The sequence below is a fragment of the Chiloscyllium plagiosum genome, unplaced genomic scaffold (genome assembly GCF_037043375.1).
Source record: "Chiloscyllium plagiosum isolate Xiang-an unplaced genomic scaffold, Cpla_swu_hap1 HiC_scaffold_1, whole genome shotgun sequence".
NCBI lineage: Eukaryota > Metazoa > Chordata > Chondrichthyes > Orectolobiformes > Hemiscylliidae > Chiloscyllium > Chiloscyllium plagiosum.
Window position 1 is genome coordinate 29,522,917 of NW_028270139.1, and position 15,775 is coordinate 29,538,691.

At 39.4% G+C, this 15,775-nt stretch overlaps 1 protein-coding gene across 13 annotated transcripts in view; it reads left to right on the forward strand.

Moving 5' to 3' along the window:
• Positions 1 to 15,775, forward strand: part of LOC122553234 (N-heparan sulfate sulfotransferase 4-like) — an 889,310-nt gene that overhangs the window by 625,426 nt on the left and 248,109 nt on the right. The window contains exon 1 of one of the 13 annotated variants that reach the window (XM_043696873.2): positions 5,434 to 5,677. The exons of 11 other annotated variants lie outside the window; for them this stretch is intronic. The gene's annotated coding sequence lies outside the window, so the exon portion shown is untranslated. Of the gene's footprint in view, positions 1 to 5,433; positions 5,678 to 5,866; positions 6,003 to 15,775 lie in introns of those variants that run through there. One more of the 13 variants, XM_043696871.2, reaches the window with a different exon arrangement.

The window sequence follows — 15,775 nt, forward strand, 5'->3', positions numbered from 1 at the left end:
AATTAAATCAGCCTCCACCACTTCCTCTGACAGTTTGTTCCATATACAAACCAACCTATACATGAAAAATTTAGCCCCTTGCACCCTTTTTAAAGCTTTCCCTTCTTACCTTAAACCTATGCTGTCTAGTTTTGGGCTTCTCCACTCCATGGAAAAGACTCTATCCATGCCCCTCAGGATTTTATAAACCTCTTTTAGGTCACCCCTCAGCCTCCAACACATCAGAGGAAAAAGAAACCCTCCCTATTCAGCCTTTCCCAAAACCTTCCAGTCCCAACACCATCCTTGTACAGAGGAACCTCGATTATCCGAAGGACGCGGACGGGGGAGTATGTCGTGCAGTTAATTGAATGCCGGATAATCAGATGCCAGATAACATAGTTTAGTCAAGCATCAGGACCTTTTGATCTTGCCAGATAATCCATAATTTGAATAATCGAATACGAGATATTTGAGCATCCTCTGTAAATCTTTCTGCACCATCTCAAGTTTAACAACATCCTTCCTGTAGAAAGGTGACTAGAGTTGTACACAGTATTCTAAAAATGGCCATGAAGTAGGCCATTCAGCCCATTGAGTCTGTTCCACCATTCAATGAGATCAGGACTGATCTGATAATCCTTGTTTCCACTTTACTGCCTGTTTCACGTTACCCTTGATTCCCTTACTGATTAAAAATCTGTCTATCACAAACATGAATATACCCAATGACCGAAGCCTCCACAACATTCCATGGTAAAGAATTCCACAGATTCTCTGACATCTGAGAGAAGAAATTCCTCGTCATCTCCATTTTAAACATGCGACCACTTATTCTGTGATTATGCCCTCTGGTCCCAGATTCTTCCACTTCTAAGTTTATTTCCAAAAACAAATACTCAAAGGAAAGATTTCTTCAGTGCTATGTGTGTCAAAATTGTAAAACTGATTTATAAAGAACATATGTACAATTTGCTTGCTGCACATTGAGGAAACATCCAGCTTGAATCTGTTTATAGCACAGAGATTAAAGTTATTATCGCCTCAAGGTTGAGCCTGTGGCGTCAAAACACTTGCATGTTTACATTGGACTGAAGACATAACAGAAGTTATCAGTCAAAGTTGTTTTGCATGAAGGCTGTTCGGTACCACCGAGGCTGTTATGCCAAAAGTTCATAACAAGTAAACATTGTTTAGTACGCTGATGGTGATTCTAACATATAATATTAACTTATTGCCTTGCTTGTTTTATGGTCCTTCAACCTCCTATCCTTACAAAGAAGATAAATACAAAATTGACAGAAGTCAGTGCTGAAACTCTGCTGTCTCACATGCACTATTTCTGATAACTGGTCTGGCACAGATTTATACACTTCGTAACACTTTTAGCCAAACTATCATCAATTCATTATTTCCACATTTATCTGAATTTTATGGGCATGAATTATATTTTAGGTACTCTTTGAATTGAAAGTTATACTTCAAGGGAAGATGTTTGTCCTATTGGCATGCCATCATTTTATATTATAACTTAGAAACTTCAATATTAGTATTCAATTTTATTAGCATCTGCACAATTTGTTTTTGATCTTCCAGAAGCTTCCATGGTACAGAATTTTAGTTCTTCACACTGACAATTTTGAGATTTTTTTTTCCTGTGCGTACAGTACATGATGAATTATTGATATTAAAGTATCTTTGAAGTTACTTTTCACCTATGTTTCATTCATATTCTTTCATTCATTTTTAAAATTTATATGAAAGAGAAATTAATACAAACAAAGTAATCGATTGACCATGTTTAGATTTCAATCACTGCAAAGATGGGTATACTTATTTTGAGCAAAAGCAATAATTTGACATTTCATTTCTATACATTAAAGCTGAATTTGAAGATTGAAGAATAAAAATGTTTTAAAATAATTTAAATAATTTTATTTAGGTGGATGTATAAGATTTGAAATGAGGAGACCTTGTGGTGTAATGGTTAGTGTTCTTATCTCTGAGTCAGAAACTCTGAATTCAAACCCCACTCTTTGATGGCCAAGATTGTACATTCATAAACAGCCAAACTGACTCCCAACCAATAAATTCAGCCTCCAATAGTCAATGTAAGAACAGGTCAGCCATGTAAATGAAGGAAAATGTAACATCTAGCATCACAATCCAAACTAAAAGAGGAATGAGAAAATGTATGTTGCAGGAGCAACTCTGACATTCTGAATGACCTGAAACATATTACTACTTTGAGGCTTAGAATAGCAGTACACATTATCTTCTCTTCAGTCGGCCTGTTATGTTAACATGCATGTTTTATTATGAGTGCCGACAGTCACCGTGAATTGGTGTGTTGCCTGTTTTGTTCAAGGAACTTAGAACAATACAGCACAGTCGAGGCCCTTTGGCCCTCGAGGTTGCGTCGACCTGTGAAACCAATCTGAAGCCCATTTATTCTACACTATTCCATTTTCATCCATATGTTTATCCAATGACCATTTAAATGCCCTTAAAGTTGGTGAGGAAGGGCCTGTGCCCGAAACGTCGAATCTCCTGTTCCCTGGATGCTGCCTGACCTGCTGTGCTGTTCCAGCAATAAAGTTTCAACTAAAGTTGGTGAGTCTACTACTGTTGCAGGCAGGACATTCCATGGCCCTCTGAGTAAAGAAACTACCTCTGACATCCTATATCTATCACCCCTCAATTTAAAGCTATGTCCCCTCATGCTAGCCATCACCATCTGAGGAAAAAGGATGTCCACCCTGTCTAACCCTCAGATTATCTTATATGTCTCAATTAAGTCACCTCTCAACCTTCTTCTCTCTAATGAAACAGCTTCATCAAGTCCCTCAACCTTTCCTCATAAGACCTTCCCTCCATACCTGGCAACATCCTCATAAATAGTCTCTGAACCCTTTCCAAAGCTTCCACATCCTTCCCATAATGCTGTGACCAGAATGTACACTATATCTCAAATGTGGCCACACCAGAGTTTTGTACATGATCTTGTGGCTCCAAAACCCAATCACTCTGCCAGTAAAAGCTAACTCACTGTATGCCTTCTTAACAACCCTATCAACCTGGGTGGCAATTTTCAGGGATCTATGTACGTGGACACCGAGATCTCTCTGCTCATCTACACTGCCAAGAATCCTACCATTAGCCCAGTACTCTTTATTTCTGTTGCTCCTACCAAAGTGAATCACCTCACGTTTTTCCACATTAAACTCCATTTGTCACCTCTCAGCTCTGCAATTTATCTATGCCCCTCTGTAACCTGCAACTTCCTTCAGCACTATCCACAACTCCACCAAACTTCGTGTCATCACAAATTTACTAACCCATCCTTCTACACACTCATCCAGGTCATTTATAAAAATGACCAACAGTAATGGACCCAAAACAGATCCTTGCAGTACACCACTAGTAACTATGCTCCAGGATGAACATGAAGGGCTTTTGCCCGAAACGTTGATTTTCCTGCTTCTCGGATGCTGCCTGACCTGCTGTGCTTTTCCAGCACCACTCTAATCTTGACTATTTCCCATCAACCACCTGTCTTCTTTCAGCTAGCCAATTTCTGATTGGCTTTAGATTTTATATATTGTTTTGAACTTCCTCTTAAACTTTATGTGGCTTTTTTTTACATCCGTTCCAGTTCCATCATTGTAAGTATACCAGAAATAGAGTTAAAATTCTCTTCATACCTAGACCATATTTACTTTCTGGTGAAGTTACAATTGCAGAGTACAGTTCTAGGGTGTTGTGTTCTGAGTCACAGTTAGTATGCAATATATCTTAAAGAACAAACTCATGATATGATATTATCACAGTGTCACAGCATGTGACCTGAGGGTATAAAGGTCTAATACTCCATCTTAATTGGAACCACTTGAAACATAACATGCTATTCTTTAAAACCAAATAGCTTAATATGAACCCAAATGCCAAAATAAACTATGTATAACATTAGGAGCTTTAATAAATAGCTGTTAAATCTTTTGTAGAACCATAGAATCCCCACAGTGCAAAAGAGGCCATTCAGCCTTTTAAGTCTGCACCAACCCTCTGAAGGGCATCCCACCCAGATCCACCCTTTCCCCGTAACTCCACATTTACCCTGTCTAATCAACATAGCCTACACATCCCTGGATCCTATAGGACAATTTAGCATGGCCAATCCATCTAACCTGCACATCTTTGGACTGTGGAAGTGACAGGAGCACCCGGAGGAAACCCATGCAGTCATGGGGAGAAAATGCAAACTCCACACAAGGCTGGAATCGAGCCTGGGACCCTTGTGCTGTGAGGCAGCAGTGCTAACCACTGTGCCACCATGCTTCCCTTGCTACTTTGCCCATGTCTGATCTTTATATTATGGGACCCTACATAAACATTGTCACATCAGGTCCAAAAACACTGCTGGAGGCAAATCTCATACAACTTTAGGAGTTCACAGGCAAATTGTTATCTTAGGGAAAGGAATGTTTTGCATCTGTTTCCCTCATTTTCAATATGTGAAAGGACCGAAAATTAACTTTATGTATTTCCTGTAATTTCCACACACAATGTAGTATCGACATATTCAAATTGAAAGTTTTGGATAAACCTTTCTTACTCCTTTTAGTTTGTGTGACTTTGCAGAAATGTTAAAAAGTTCTCAGAATACTGCTTGCTCTTATGTTGAAGTACTGCCCATGGCACACTATTTTAACTGTGTGAATTTACATTGATACTTTCATAACATATGCTTACAAATATTTTCAATGAACAAAATTTAAGAGGCACCTTTCTTCTTCTCTGTAGAAAAAGTGTTATAGCTTTCATTTCCAGGCTGGCGTTTTAAATATGATGCATTGTGCAAAGGAACTGTTGTTTAAGGAGCTTAAATCCAAACAGAGATTTGAATTCTGACACAAACTGACATCAGTATTTTTAAAGCAATTGTCAGAAGTATTAGGTCCCATGCAAGTCCTTTTGCTTTGTCATAACTGACTATATGTGTGCTGCTTCCAACTCTGAACTATGATTTGACTGTGTGAGATTGTTGAGTCCTCAATATTAGCACAAAACAGGATACCCACTGGCTTTACCAACTATTTTATTAATTGTGGTCTGAAAAAGGCTGCATGCAGAACATATACTATCTATGCATATTCCGTTCTTTTTCTAATAAAATAAAGGTTTACTTGCTTGTGACATCTCCAGTTCTCAGTGTATGCACTAACGTGATATTTTGCTCCTGTGCTTGTCATAAACCTGGTTCTGAAAGGATGGCAGTTCCTTGCGCAAGTGCACTGTGGCACATTTGAAGATCCTTCGGGAGTTTCCAATCAATCACTTGACTGTGAGTGGAATTCAGTAGAACACTAAATTAGCTCAGAACAAAATGTATTCATGTGTAACAACCCACTATCTGGATGACACCAAAATGGCTCCTAGTCCTTGAAGGTCTTTACAATGATTAGCTGGGAGAATTGGCTGTTTCTGTCAATCATACTGTTTTACAGCTATTTTCACTGACTTCCATGTAGCTGCGATAGACTTGCTTCAAGTGAAGGAGAGATAACTGCAGTTGCTGTTCTTTCGTGATGAAGTGGTCCTTGTTTTGCTACAAAATGTGCCCTGCTATAATCCTTGTGTCAAAGAAGAGGTTGCAATGAACATAATCGTGAATAGAACACTAAATCATTCCAGCTGGGTGAGTCTTAAAGAGGGACGGTGTAGAATGTGACTGAGTTAGCAAGCGTCAAATCACTGGAGTTGTGGGATGTTAAGGGCTTTCTGTGTGCAGCTGTTTGAGCAGAGAGCATAAAGTGGCAGTTTCGGTGTGAAATGTGGTGAGCTAAATAATTAAGTGTAAGGTTTAAATGCTTTGGGGTATTTCCTGAAGACCTTGGAAACTGCTGTTGATCACTTATCTCAGCATTGCAACAAAAGGAGAGCTCTGAATCTCTCAAACAGTGTAACTGTGCCTCAGCAATGGATGCCCTGGTTTCCTTGAATTATTTATATTAAACACTTTTGTAAGTACTTTTTCTCTTTATTTAATGTAATAGAACAATGCAGTTGCAGTGGTGAAGTTGAAAGAAGGCAAAGGGAAATAAATGTGTTTAATATAACATTAATGCACTATTTAATTTTTAATTAGCAATCCTAAATGCAGAATTCTTAACAGGGTGTACAATTATGTATAATTACCGAAATTCTACGGCATTTTCAAGTATCAAAGTGCTACTCTTTTCACAGCACTGCATTTTAAGTGGTGTAAAGTTCAAGATAAAGGCCAGCTAGATTTTCAATCCAGAAAATATAGTGTTGAAAAATAAGTACATGCCTAATACTGTCAAAAGTGCAGTTTGCATATTTTTAACCATTTAACATTAAATGGTTAGTGCTACTCGGTGTAAGATTATTCACTTCAATGAATATGCATAGCAGTGAATTAGTTATTACAGTTTGGTCAAACAAGCATCTTTTGTTCCAAGCCACACTTGAAGCATGTCTGTCACCTTCAAAGTGCTTGTCACAGTGTTTGATGGTCACCAGCCTCATTTGATTCCTGTTGATTCAGCAGGAGGAAATATTAAAATGACAGAAAGCAAGCAAATCTTCATAATCCTCTTTTGTATTGAAGCTTAGAAAAGATGATTTCAGGCAATGCAAAAATGATGTATGATTAAAATCAGACTGTTTAAATCATTTCTTTGCAGAAGTGGAGCTTTTGTGATATTGGTAGGAGCTTTCAGGTATATTTTGACACACATTCTCAAATGTACCTTAACAAAATAAGTCTTATCTTAGGATCAGTTACAGAATAGTGGCCAGGTACCTTATTGAAAGTAACACAAAATTATAGTCTGGACGTTATATTTTATGATCCTGATGATAGAAAATATGCATGTTTTGAAAGACAATTTTTTTCAAACAACAATATTTAGAAGTTTATCTTTTCCTGAATGGCTGAATATGTTGGGAGATAGGGAGGGGAATTATCCCAATCACAAAACAGATTATGTACTAAAAATGAAATTATAACATAGTTGAAGTCTTGCCTGCTAAACATCAGTATCCAGATATTTATGAAGATGTTCAAAAAATACTATCTGGGCAGATGATTATGCACAGCCCTGTTGCCCTTTCTCCACACAAGTTGCATATGGCTAAAACCTGTGCAACTGATTTATTTAAACCAATGACAGGAATTACTACCCATTGCCATTCCTATGCCAGCCCAGTGAAGAACACCATATTATAAGGCAGTCAATTGCTACCATCTGAAATTCAGCAACTGGTTGCCTTATGGCCCAGTGGTTAGCACTGCTGCCTCAGTGCCAGAGACCCAGGTTCAATTCCCGCCTCAGGCGACTGACTGTGTGGAGTTTGCACATTCTCCCCGTGTCTGCGTGGGTTTCCTCCGGGTGCTCCGGTTTCCTCCCACAGCCCAAAGATGTGCAGGTCAGGTGAATTGGCCATGCTAAATTGCCAGTAGTGTTAGGTAAGGGGTAGATGTAGAGGTATGGGTGGGTTGCGCTTCGGCGGGTCGGTGTGGACTTGTTGGGCCGAAGGGCCTGTTTCCACACTGTAAGTAATCTAATCTAATTTAATCTAATCAACCTGGGTTCAATTCCATCCTCGGGTGACTGTCTATATAAAGATTGCACATTCTCTCCAGTTTCCTTCTGCAGTCCAAAGCTCTGCAGGTTAGGTGGATTGGCCTTGCTAAATTTCCCATAGTGTCTTGGCATGAGCAGGCTAGGTTGATTAGCCGCGGGGATACAGAGAAAGGGTAGATCTGGGTAGGATGCTGTTCGGAGGGTTGGTGTATACTCAATGGGCTGAATGGCCAGCTTCCATACTGTAGGGATTCTGTGAACTAGGAAGACAATAACCTTTAAATAGAATCTAAAGGTTATTGAAACTAAGTTTGAAGTTTTGCAGCACTATGCAATTGAAATTAGCTTGACTGTCCTTTGGCAACTTTAAATGTTTTTCCATCTATTAAGCATTTTTCATAGCCTTAAAATTGTTTTGGAACTTTATGTCCTGCCCTTTGTGGAATGTTACTTGAATTTTCATTGGACATTGTTATTTTTTCACCCAAAAAAACAACAATGTACCATTTATGTCATATGACACCAATTGGCTTATGGCAATTTTCATTATCAATGATGTTATCACCAAACAAATGGCTTTATTGCATAGCATCTATAAAGTGGGAAAGGTATGGTTGCCTTTCAGATTTGGAACAGTAATGTTCATTTGAATGATATGAGGAGTCCTCTGACTGGAATAATAGTTTGTTCCCAGTCGCTCATTAATAATTTAACTTTCCGCTCTTTGGAGGCTGGGGAGCTATTTGTGCAACACCCACAGTCTAAGTTATTATTTCCTGGCTTAAAGTGGCCAAAAATAATAACAATGATACATTCAGCCAAGAGCGGTGACTGCAAGCCTGATAAAGGCATTCTGCAGGATCTGAATAAAGTGTAAGGATTTGTACCAAACCATATATTCTAACTGGCTGAGTAACCCTCAAAGCGTATGTCACAGCATTTGGTGTGCCAAGGATAATCAGTTTCGATCAACAATATCTCTGTGCTGAGTCCATTGAATCTGTCAACAGTGCCAGAGTACAATACATTTCCCTCACAGGCTTCAACTTGATCCGTTCCCTTTCAAATTTGTTGTCAGACACTGTTAACACTGCTGGTGTGGTGGGGGGTGGGTTGGGGTTGGGGTGGTGAGAATAAGTGGGTAAAGGCAGTGAATATCACAGGTATGTTGCTTTTGATTATAGCGTTCAATCTCCTCATGTGAAAACTGTCTTGAGAATAGAGCTTGACGTGGGAGTTCAGAAAGGGAGATTCAGATAACTATATGTGGAACCCATGTGGAGCTTTTTTAAATTGGAGGAGGGTAAAGCAGAGAAATCCTGGTCTAAAAATGCATGTAAACACGTTGAGTCACTTGCGTGGTCCAATCCAACTTTTTTTTATTGACAAGAAATGAATGATGTAAGCTGTATCTAAAGAGAGATTATTTTTGCATGTCATTATGAGACAATAATGATTCCTAGCTCTTCTCCAACCTGCCAGAAATATTGTTGTAATTAAGGTGCCCTTTTAACTTGCTCCCATGAACTACTATTTCAGCACAACATCATGTATTGCGAACATTAGGTTCAGTGTAGCATCATTCACCACTCATTATTAAAACATTAAGACCCTGAAAATGCATTGTGGCAACTTGTACTTGTTTATCTCAAGTGATTGTCTCTGCTGTTCCAGAATTGTTATTCCCCTATTTATTTTACATTTGTTAATGCTTCCGTTAAAATAGCAGAGAAATTAGTTTGAAAAGTTATACACGTGTTGTGCATCACATTATTTAAGGACCTCTGTCAAAACAAAAATAGTGACAGAAGGACTCTTTCACATTTAATGGAACAAAATAAACAATTAAAACATTTATTGTACTGGATTTCCATGTAAATTGAAAGTGGGAATATATTGTATGTGAATTGCATTAAAGATGCCTTCAATGCAACTTTAGTAAAGAATATGTTAAATGTTGGTAGGGCTCTTTGGCTGTTATTAATGGTGAGAATACAGACACTCTGCAATCGATCACAAAGCCTTTGTGGGCAGAACTGTAAGCTATAAAGTATGTGAATATTAGACTGTTGTAGAAAATAACCTCTGCATCTTTCTCAGACTAGATCAGTTAGTATGTTTTCTGAGAAGGAATAAGTTTCTGAACACTCTTTAGTTCAGCATGGTAAAAGAAAATTGGAGACTATAGCATGATGTCAAATGGTCGAAGAGAAAATAATTTCTGGTGGAAATATAAGTCTATTAAGGGGCAAGTTGTTCCAGTATTCAAGGTTAAACTTGGCTCACTTAGGTGGCCATGATACCTCAGAATGAGAAGGTTGTGGATTTAAGCTGTACACCAGGATCCATGTTACAGAAGGCTTAGTATTTAGCATAGAACAAGGTCTGCATGGTATTTTCCAAGCTGCAGAGTGGTTTGTTATTAACATTGTTTCTGACCAACATTCATTCCAGCCATCAGCACTGAAACAGATTATGTGGTCATTTATTTAATCTTCGGTTTACAGAACTTTTTATGTGTAAAATGACTATTGCTATTTGTCGCCAAAGCAATAGCATTTGCATTTCAAAGTAAACAATGTGGTATTAAATGGAACAGAAAAATATAAGTCTTTATGCAGCCATTTCAAGAGATCCAGTGGTACCTAAGCATTTAAATATGGGAAATTATTTTAAAAAAGGAATATGAAAATTGATATGAAATGTAAAAACTGAAAGCAGTTTATTAATTGTATAAATAATTAGTTTTCTAATAATGCAAATTAGCCTTAATTTGTTATGCAAATGATTGTATTGTACTGTGGCCTCAATTTAAGCATATTCAAGCAGCTTCTATTAAAAAATACAAACAAAACAAAGTTTACAGTGAGCACTATTTCAAACAATAAAAATTAGTGTAATGTGTATTGGATTATCGTATACCCTTTGAGTTACCATTAGGATAAAACTTCACAGTGTACATCATATTTTCAAGGAACCTATGCTGATAAAAACATATTTTTGTTTTGTTTCTTTTTTAAAAAATTTCTGGAGGTTGAAAGGGCATTTTTTCTCCCTATCTCTGCTGTGGTTACAAATATTATTTTCTTCATCATACTCGGTCTAATATTGGGAACAGTTGCCCTCTAGTGCTGAAGTAGAATATTAGCCATCATCTGTGCAAATTTAAGGTTGTATTAAACCTGAATGTAGGGTTAATTCCATCAACTCTATAATGCAGTCATCCATAATACCCGTTGCAGTTTGCCTTTGTTTCTTCATAAACCTATCGAGTGCTGTATGAAGTGTCCTTGCAACAGCTATTAACATGTCCTGATAACACTGTCAGTAGTATGTGTTGTATTTCAGTCATATCCTATAAATGTGATTCTGTACTAAATTTTATTCCAACTTTCGGTATTCAGCTCATTGTTAAGCTATTGTGACTTACCTTGAATTATGATATCTGGGTTATGAGAGTGTGTCCACAAAAAGGTAGTCTCAACTTTGGAGCAGCTGCTTCCAAGGAACATTAGAACGGCCTTTGAAAAGGTTTTGTTGGGTGTATGTGAAGAATTTATTCTATCAAATTATTAAATGCAAACTCTCCAATGCAATTATTCCACTGGTATTTGTCAGACACATGCAGATTTTCTTTTCTCTAACCAGTCATTCTTTTCCAACCACATAAGACAAAGATCACTGCATTTGCCCATGAAGCTAACATCTATGAAATAGGCCAGTACATGAAGCCACAAGCCATATATGTCCTTGACTGCCACCAAATCCAAACCAAAATGCAAATCATTTCAGATTTTAAATATATTTGTACACACATAAAGTGATTGCAGCTGCTGATCACAATAAAATCTGCAGAAAAGAATGTGACACCTGTAATTAGGAAAAATCTCCACTTAGGAAATAATCATGCAGAACAGTTAAACAGGTATGGAAATACCATATCCCCTGCCCAATTAGCAACTTTTCCTGGATATTAATTTGTGAAGCAGGGAACAGACGGTGCTAACTCTTACAGAACATTGAACAGTCAGATTACTGAGTGCCAACTCTAGGCTTATTTCTTTTCTATCGTGCAACATAAGCATTGATGGCAAGACCAGTCCTTATTGCCCTTGAGAAAATGCTGTTGAACTACCTTGTTGAGCCATTGGCCCCAGCTGCAATAGAGATTCAGCAGGATGGTGACATAGCCCAGAGCCTTTTCAGTGACCATTGGTTTTAGTCGTGTCTTGCTATCACATGTGGCAAATTGAATCGAGGGATGACAGACAACTGTGTGGCTGGGGACGTCAGAAGGAGGACCATCCACTCAGTACTGCTAGCTGAAGATTGTTGCAGAGGTTTCAGCACTGATTTTGCTTGGATTTCCATCACTGACGATGAGGTTATTTATGGAACTGGTTGTCCTCTGTCATTCAGTAGCCCATCACTTTTCACAGTAGATGTAACGGGACTGCAGAACTTCAATCTAATGTGTGAGTTGTGTGATCGTCTAACCCTATCACTCGCTGTTTATGGTGCTTGGCATGCAAGTTGCCCTGTGTTGTGGCTTCACAAGATTGCCACCTCATTTTAAAGTAAGCCTGAGGCTGCAGCTGGAAAGCCCCCCGCCCTGCCCTGCCCCGCATCCATCATTGAGTCAGGGATGATCTCTACCTGATGGTAGAAAGAAGAATAGGCTGGGCCATGAGGTTACAGACCTGATGGAATACCATTCAGCTGCTGTTGTTGGCCCACAGTACCCCTCCTGGATGCCCAGTTTTGAGGTTCTGTTCTGGTGTTGTTCAGGTTTGAGTGTTTGTTTGCCACACAACATGATGGTAGGTGGTGGATCGCTGTTATCTCATTGCATGAAGGTTTGCTGAACCATAAGCGTTGAGGTGAACATTAGCATACTAGCATCTCTAATTCCCCAGAAGGGTAAGGAAATTTGGCATGTCCACAATTTGTATAAATGCACCATAGAAAGCACCCTATCCAGATGCATCAAAGCTTGGTATGGCAACTGCTGTGCCCAAGTTTAGATCAGAGTGGTGCTGGAAAAGCATAGCAGGTCAGGCAGCATCCAAGGAGCAGGAAAATCGATGTTTCGGGCAAAGGCCTTTCATCATTTTTGCCTAAATGCTGTGCCCAAGACTGCAAGTAATTAGGGAGAGTTGTGAACACAGCCCAGTCCATTACAAAAACCACCCTTGCATTCGTTGACTCAGTCTGCACTTCCCACTGCCTCAGGAAAGCAGCCAACATAATCAAAGACCCCTCCCACCGGGTTATAGTCTCTTCAACCTTCTTCCGTCAGGCAGAAAATTTAAAAGTTTCAAAATTCATACCAACAGATTCAAAAACAGCTTCTTCCCCAATGTTATCAGACATTTGAAGGGACCTCTCATATATTAGAGTTGATATCTGTACCATCTCTAGCTGTAACGCAATGCACTACACTCTGTTCTATTACTCTGATGTACTTATTTAAGGTCTGATTTGTCTGGATAACATGCAAACAATACTTTTCACTGTATCTTGGTACATTTGACAATAATAAATCAAATCAAGTTAGTCAGTCAAGCAGTGGTGAGGCTATCAGCAGGCAAGATCTTTCACTTAGCAGCACTACTGGAGAGGTGACGGTTGCTGCTGGAGGGACAAGCACTGGAATTTCAAGATAGCGGAGTGACCTTGATCACAGCTAGGTAATGTGGGAGAAGGTGGGGAGGTCTGCAGGGAGATGGGTGTTTTTCTCCCCTCACTCAAAAGCATCAGTGCCTGACTGACTAATTTACCATTGAAAGGGTGGGGATGCCTCCAGAGAGATGGATGTGTGACAACAACTGAAGGGGTATGGCTGTTACTGTCTCCCTCCCCACCCTTTCAATGATACGCTCCTCGATCAGGCACTGATGCTTTTGAGTGAGGGGTAAAAAAATACCCAGTTAATACTTTCTCCAAATAAGGTTTCACCTGAAGAAGATACTGATTCTGGGATGGTGGTTGGTAGCAATCAGTAGACTATTTCCTTTCCCGTGTTTGACTTGATACCTTGTGCCTGTGTAAGGCTGAAGTCAATGTTGAGGCCTCCCATTTTTCTGCTGAGGATTCAATTTGTCTTTTATTAAGCAGTTTCTGCAATTGAGGGCTCCCAGCATGGAATGGTATTCACATGAAAAAGAAAACTGGCAAAGAAGTTGTCAAAATGTATTTCCCTACCTGCATTCCCTGCAGGAAGCATTCTTTACTCAGAATGCTCACTTGCAAAATCAGCATTTCTTTGTAACCATACCTTGGACCAAGTCATTATCATCAGTTTTATGGTTTTGTTACATAGGGCTCACAGAAGAAAACTTTACCAAATGACTCCTGAGTGAACAGAAATGTCATAGTGATTGATTACAAGGATTTAATGGACTTTGAACTGTTACTATAAATGGCCTATCCTTCCTTAATGTTGTGTCTGTTTCCCCTCTCTCTTACATTTATAAGGAAGATTATTGAATTTGGTGCTTGATGACAGAAATGAATGCAAGTAGCAGATAGCTTTTAATAGTTATCATGAAACATATTTAACTTAGTTTTCCAAGTCAGCTGAATGTGTTATTTTCCAATTCTGATGGGAAAATATAGAACTGCTTCCTTGAGAATCTGAAAATATTTGTACTTTGCTGAAAGCTGGGATGGAAGTTTGGAAATGGAATGGTTTTGGACATAATTTTGTCATCTCGGGAAGTGCTAGAGAGGTGGAATGATGGGGAGACAATTGGATGAGTTTATCCTCACTGCCTTCTCGCCCTCTCAATAGTTTGGGAGAAGATCCGTGGGTAACTTTCTTGACTTGCAATCAAGGCTTTTTAAGTTCTGAATAAATAACCATTTAAGGGCCTCACCTCACTGCCTCCATAATTACCTGCCTCCCCATTGGGCAAATAAGGGAAACCATGAGTCATCTTCCTGGTCTTGCCACCAATCACCCCCTCCCAAAGCACCAATCCTGCGAGAAGAGCTTAAAATATACTGATTTTCTCTTCACTGGATTGCCTGAAGGGTAAGGCCTTGACCAGCAGACCTTAGGACCCAGAAGCTACTAGCTTCTTGTTGGCCAGAAGCTTCTTGTAACCCATGTCCCCAGTGTCAAGGCCTGTGTTATGGCCAGACATTCACCACCTCATCTCTTATTGAGATATTCCAGTGAGTTACCTCTCCAGTGGGGGTCACCTGTCAGTGGCCACCAAGTGCACTTGTCTCTATTAATAGAACAAAATGGAAAAACATTTCCTCGCTTCATAGGAATCTGATTTAAGAATTCTCCAGTTTCTCATACACGCCAAATAACCTTCACTTTGCCCTTATAACAGGGATGTCATGTTGAGATCACTTTCAGTGCAGTAACACTTAGCTGTTTTATGTCTGCTGTTGCTTCTGTACAAAGACAACGAACATATTTTTCACAACCCATACATCACAGGACAAAGAAACATTCCAATACTTGAAAGTCTATTTCCCATGTAGGTTGTGTAGACTATGAGGTTCACTACTTGTTCATTGCATCACATCCTTTGAAACTGTTGAAGTCCCCTTTGTGAAGTTTGTAAACTATGGGCCAGATTTTTCCAAGCACTGACAGGCCCAGCGGATTGCCACTCCACTCCTTCCGGTTTTATGAAAGGAGGGAGATGCATTTGTTTGAGAAGTTTGCAGTAAGGGCTGCTTCAGCAATGTGGAGCCATCATTTCATTCTGACAGTTCTTTCTTATCCAGAACTGTCACGGCGAGTCAAAACACACCCCCTTTTCACAGCAGTCAGCTGTTGCATTCTGACACTTAAAAGCCTGGAATCACAGACAACCACTTTGAAAAGCTGCTGTCAAATGTTAATGCATAAGATCAGCATGATGTTAGGGTGCTGCGAGAGTAAGGTACAATAGACAATCGGTGCAGGAGTAGGCCATTCTGCCCTTCAAACCTGCACCACCATTCAATATGATCATGGCTGATCATCCTTAATCAGTATCCTGTTCCTGCCTTATCTCCATAACCCTTGATTCCACTATCCTTGAGAACTCTATCCAACTCTTTCTTAAATGAATCCAGAGACTGGGCCTCCACTGCCCTCTGGGGCAGAGCATTCCACACAGCCACCACTCTCTGGGTGAAGAAGTTGGGCCTCATTTCTGTCCTAAATGATCTACCCC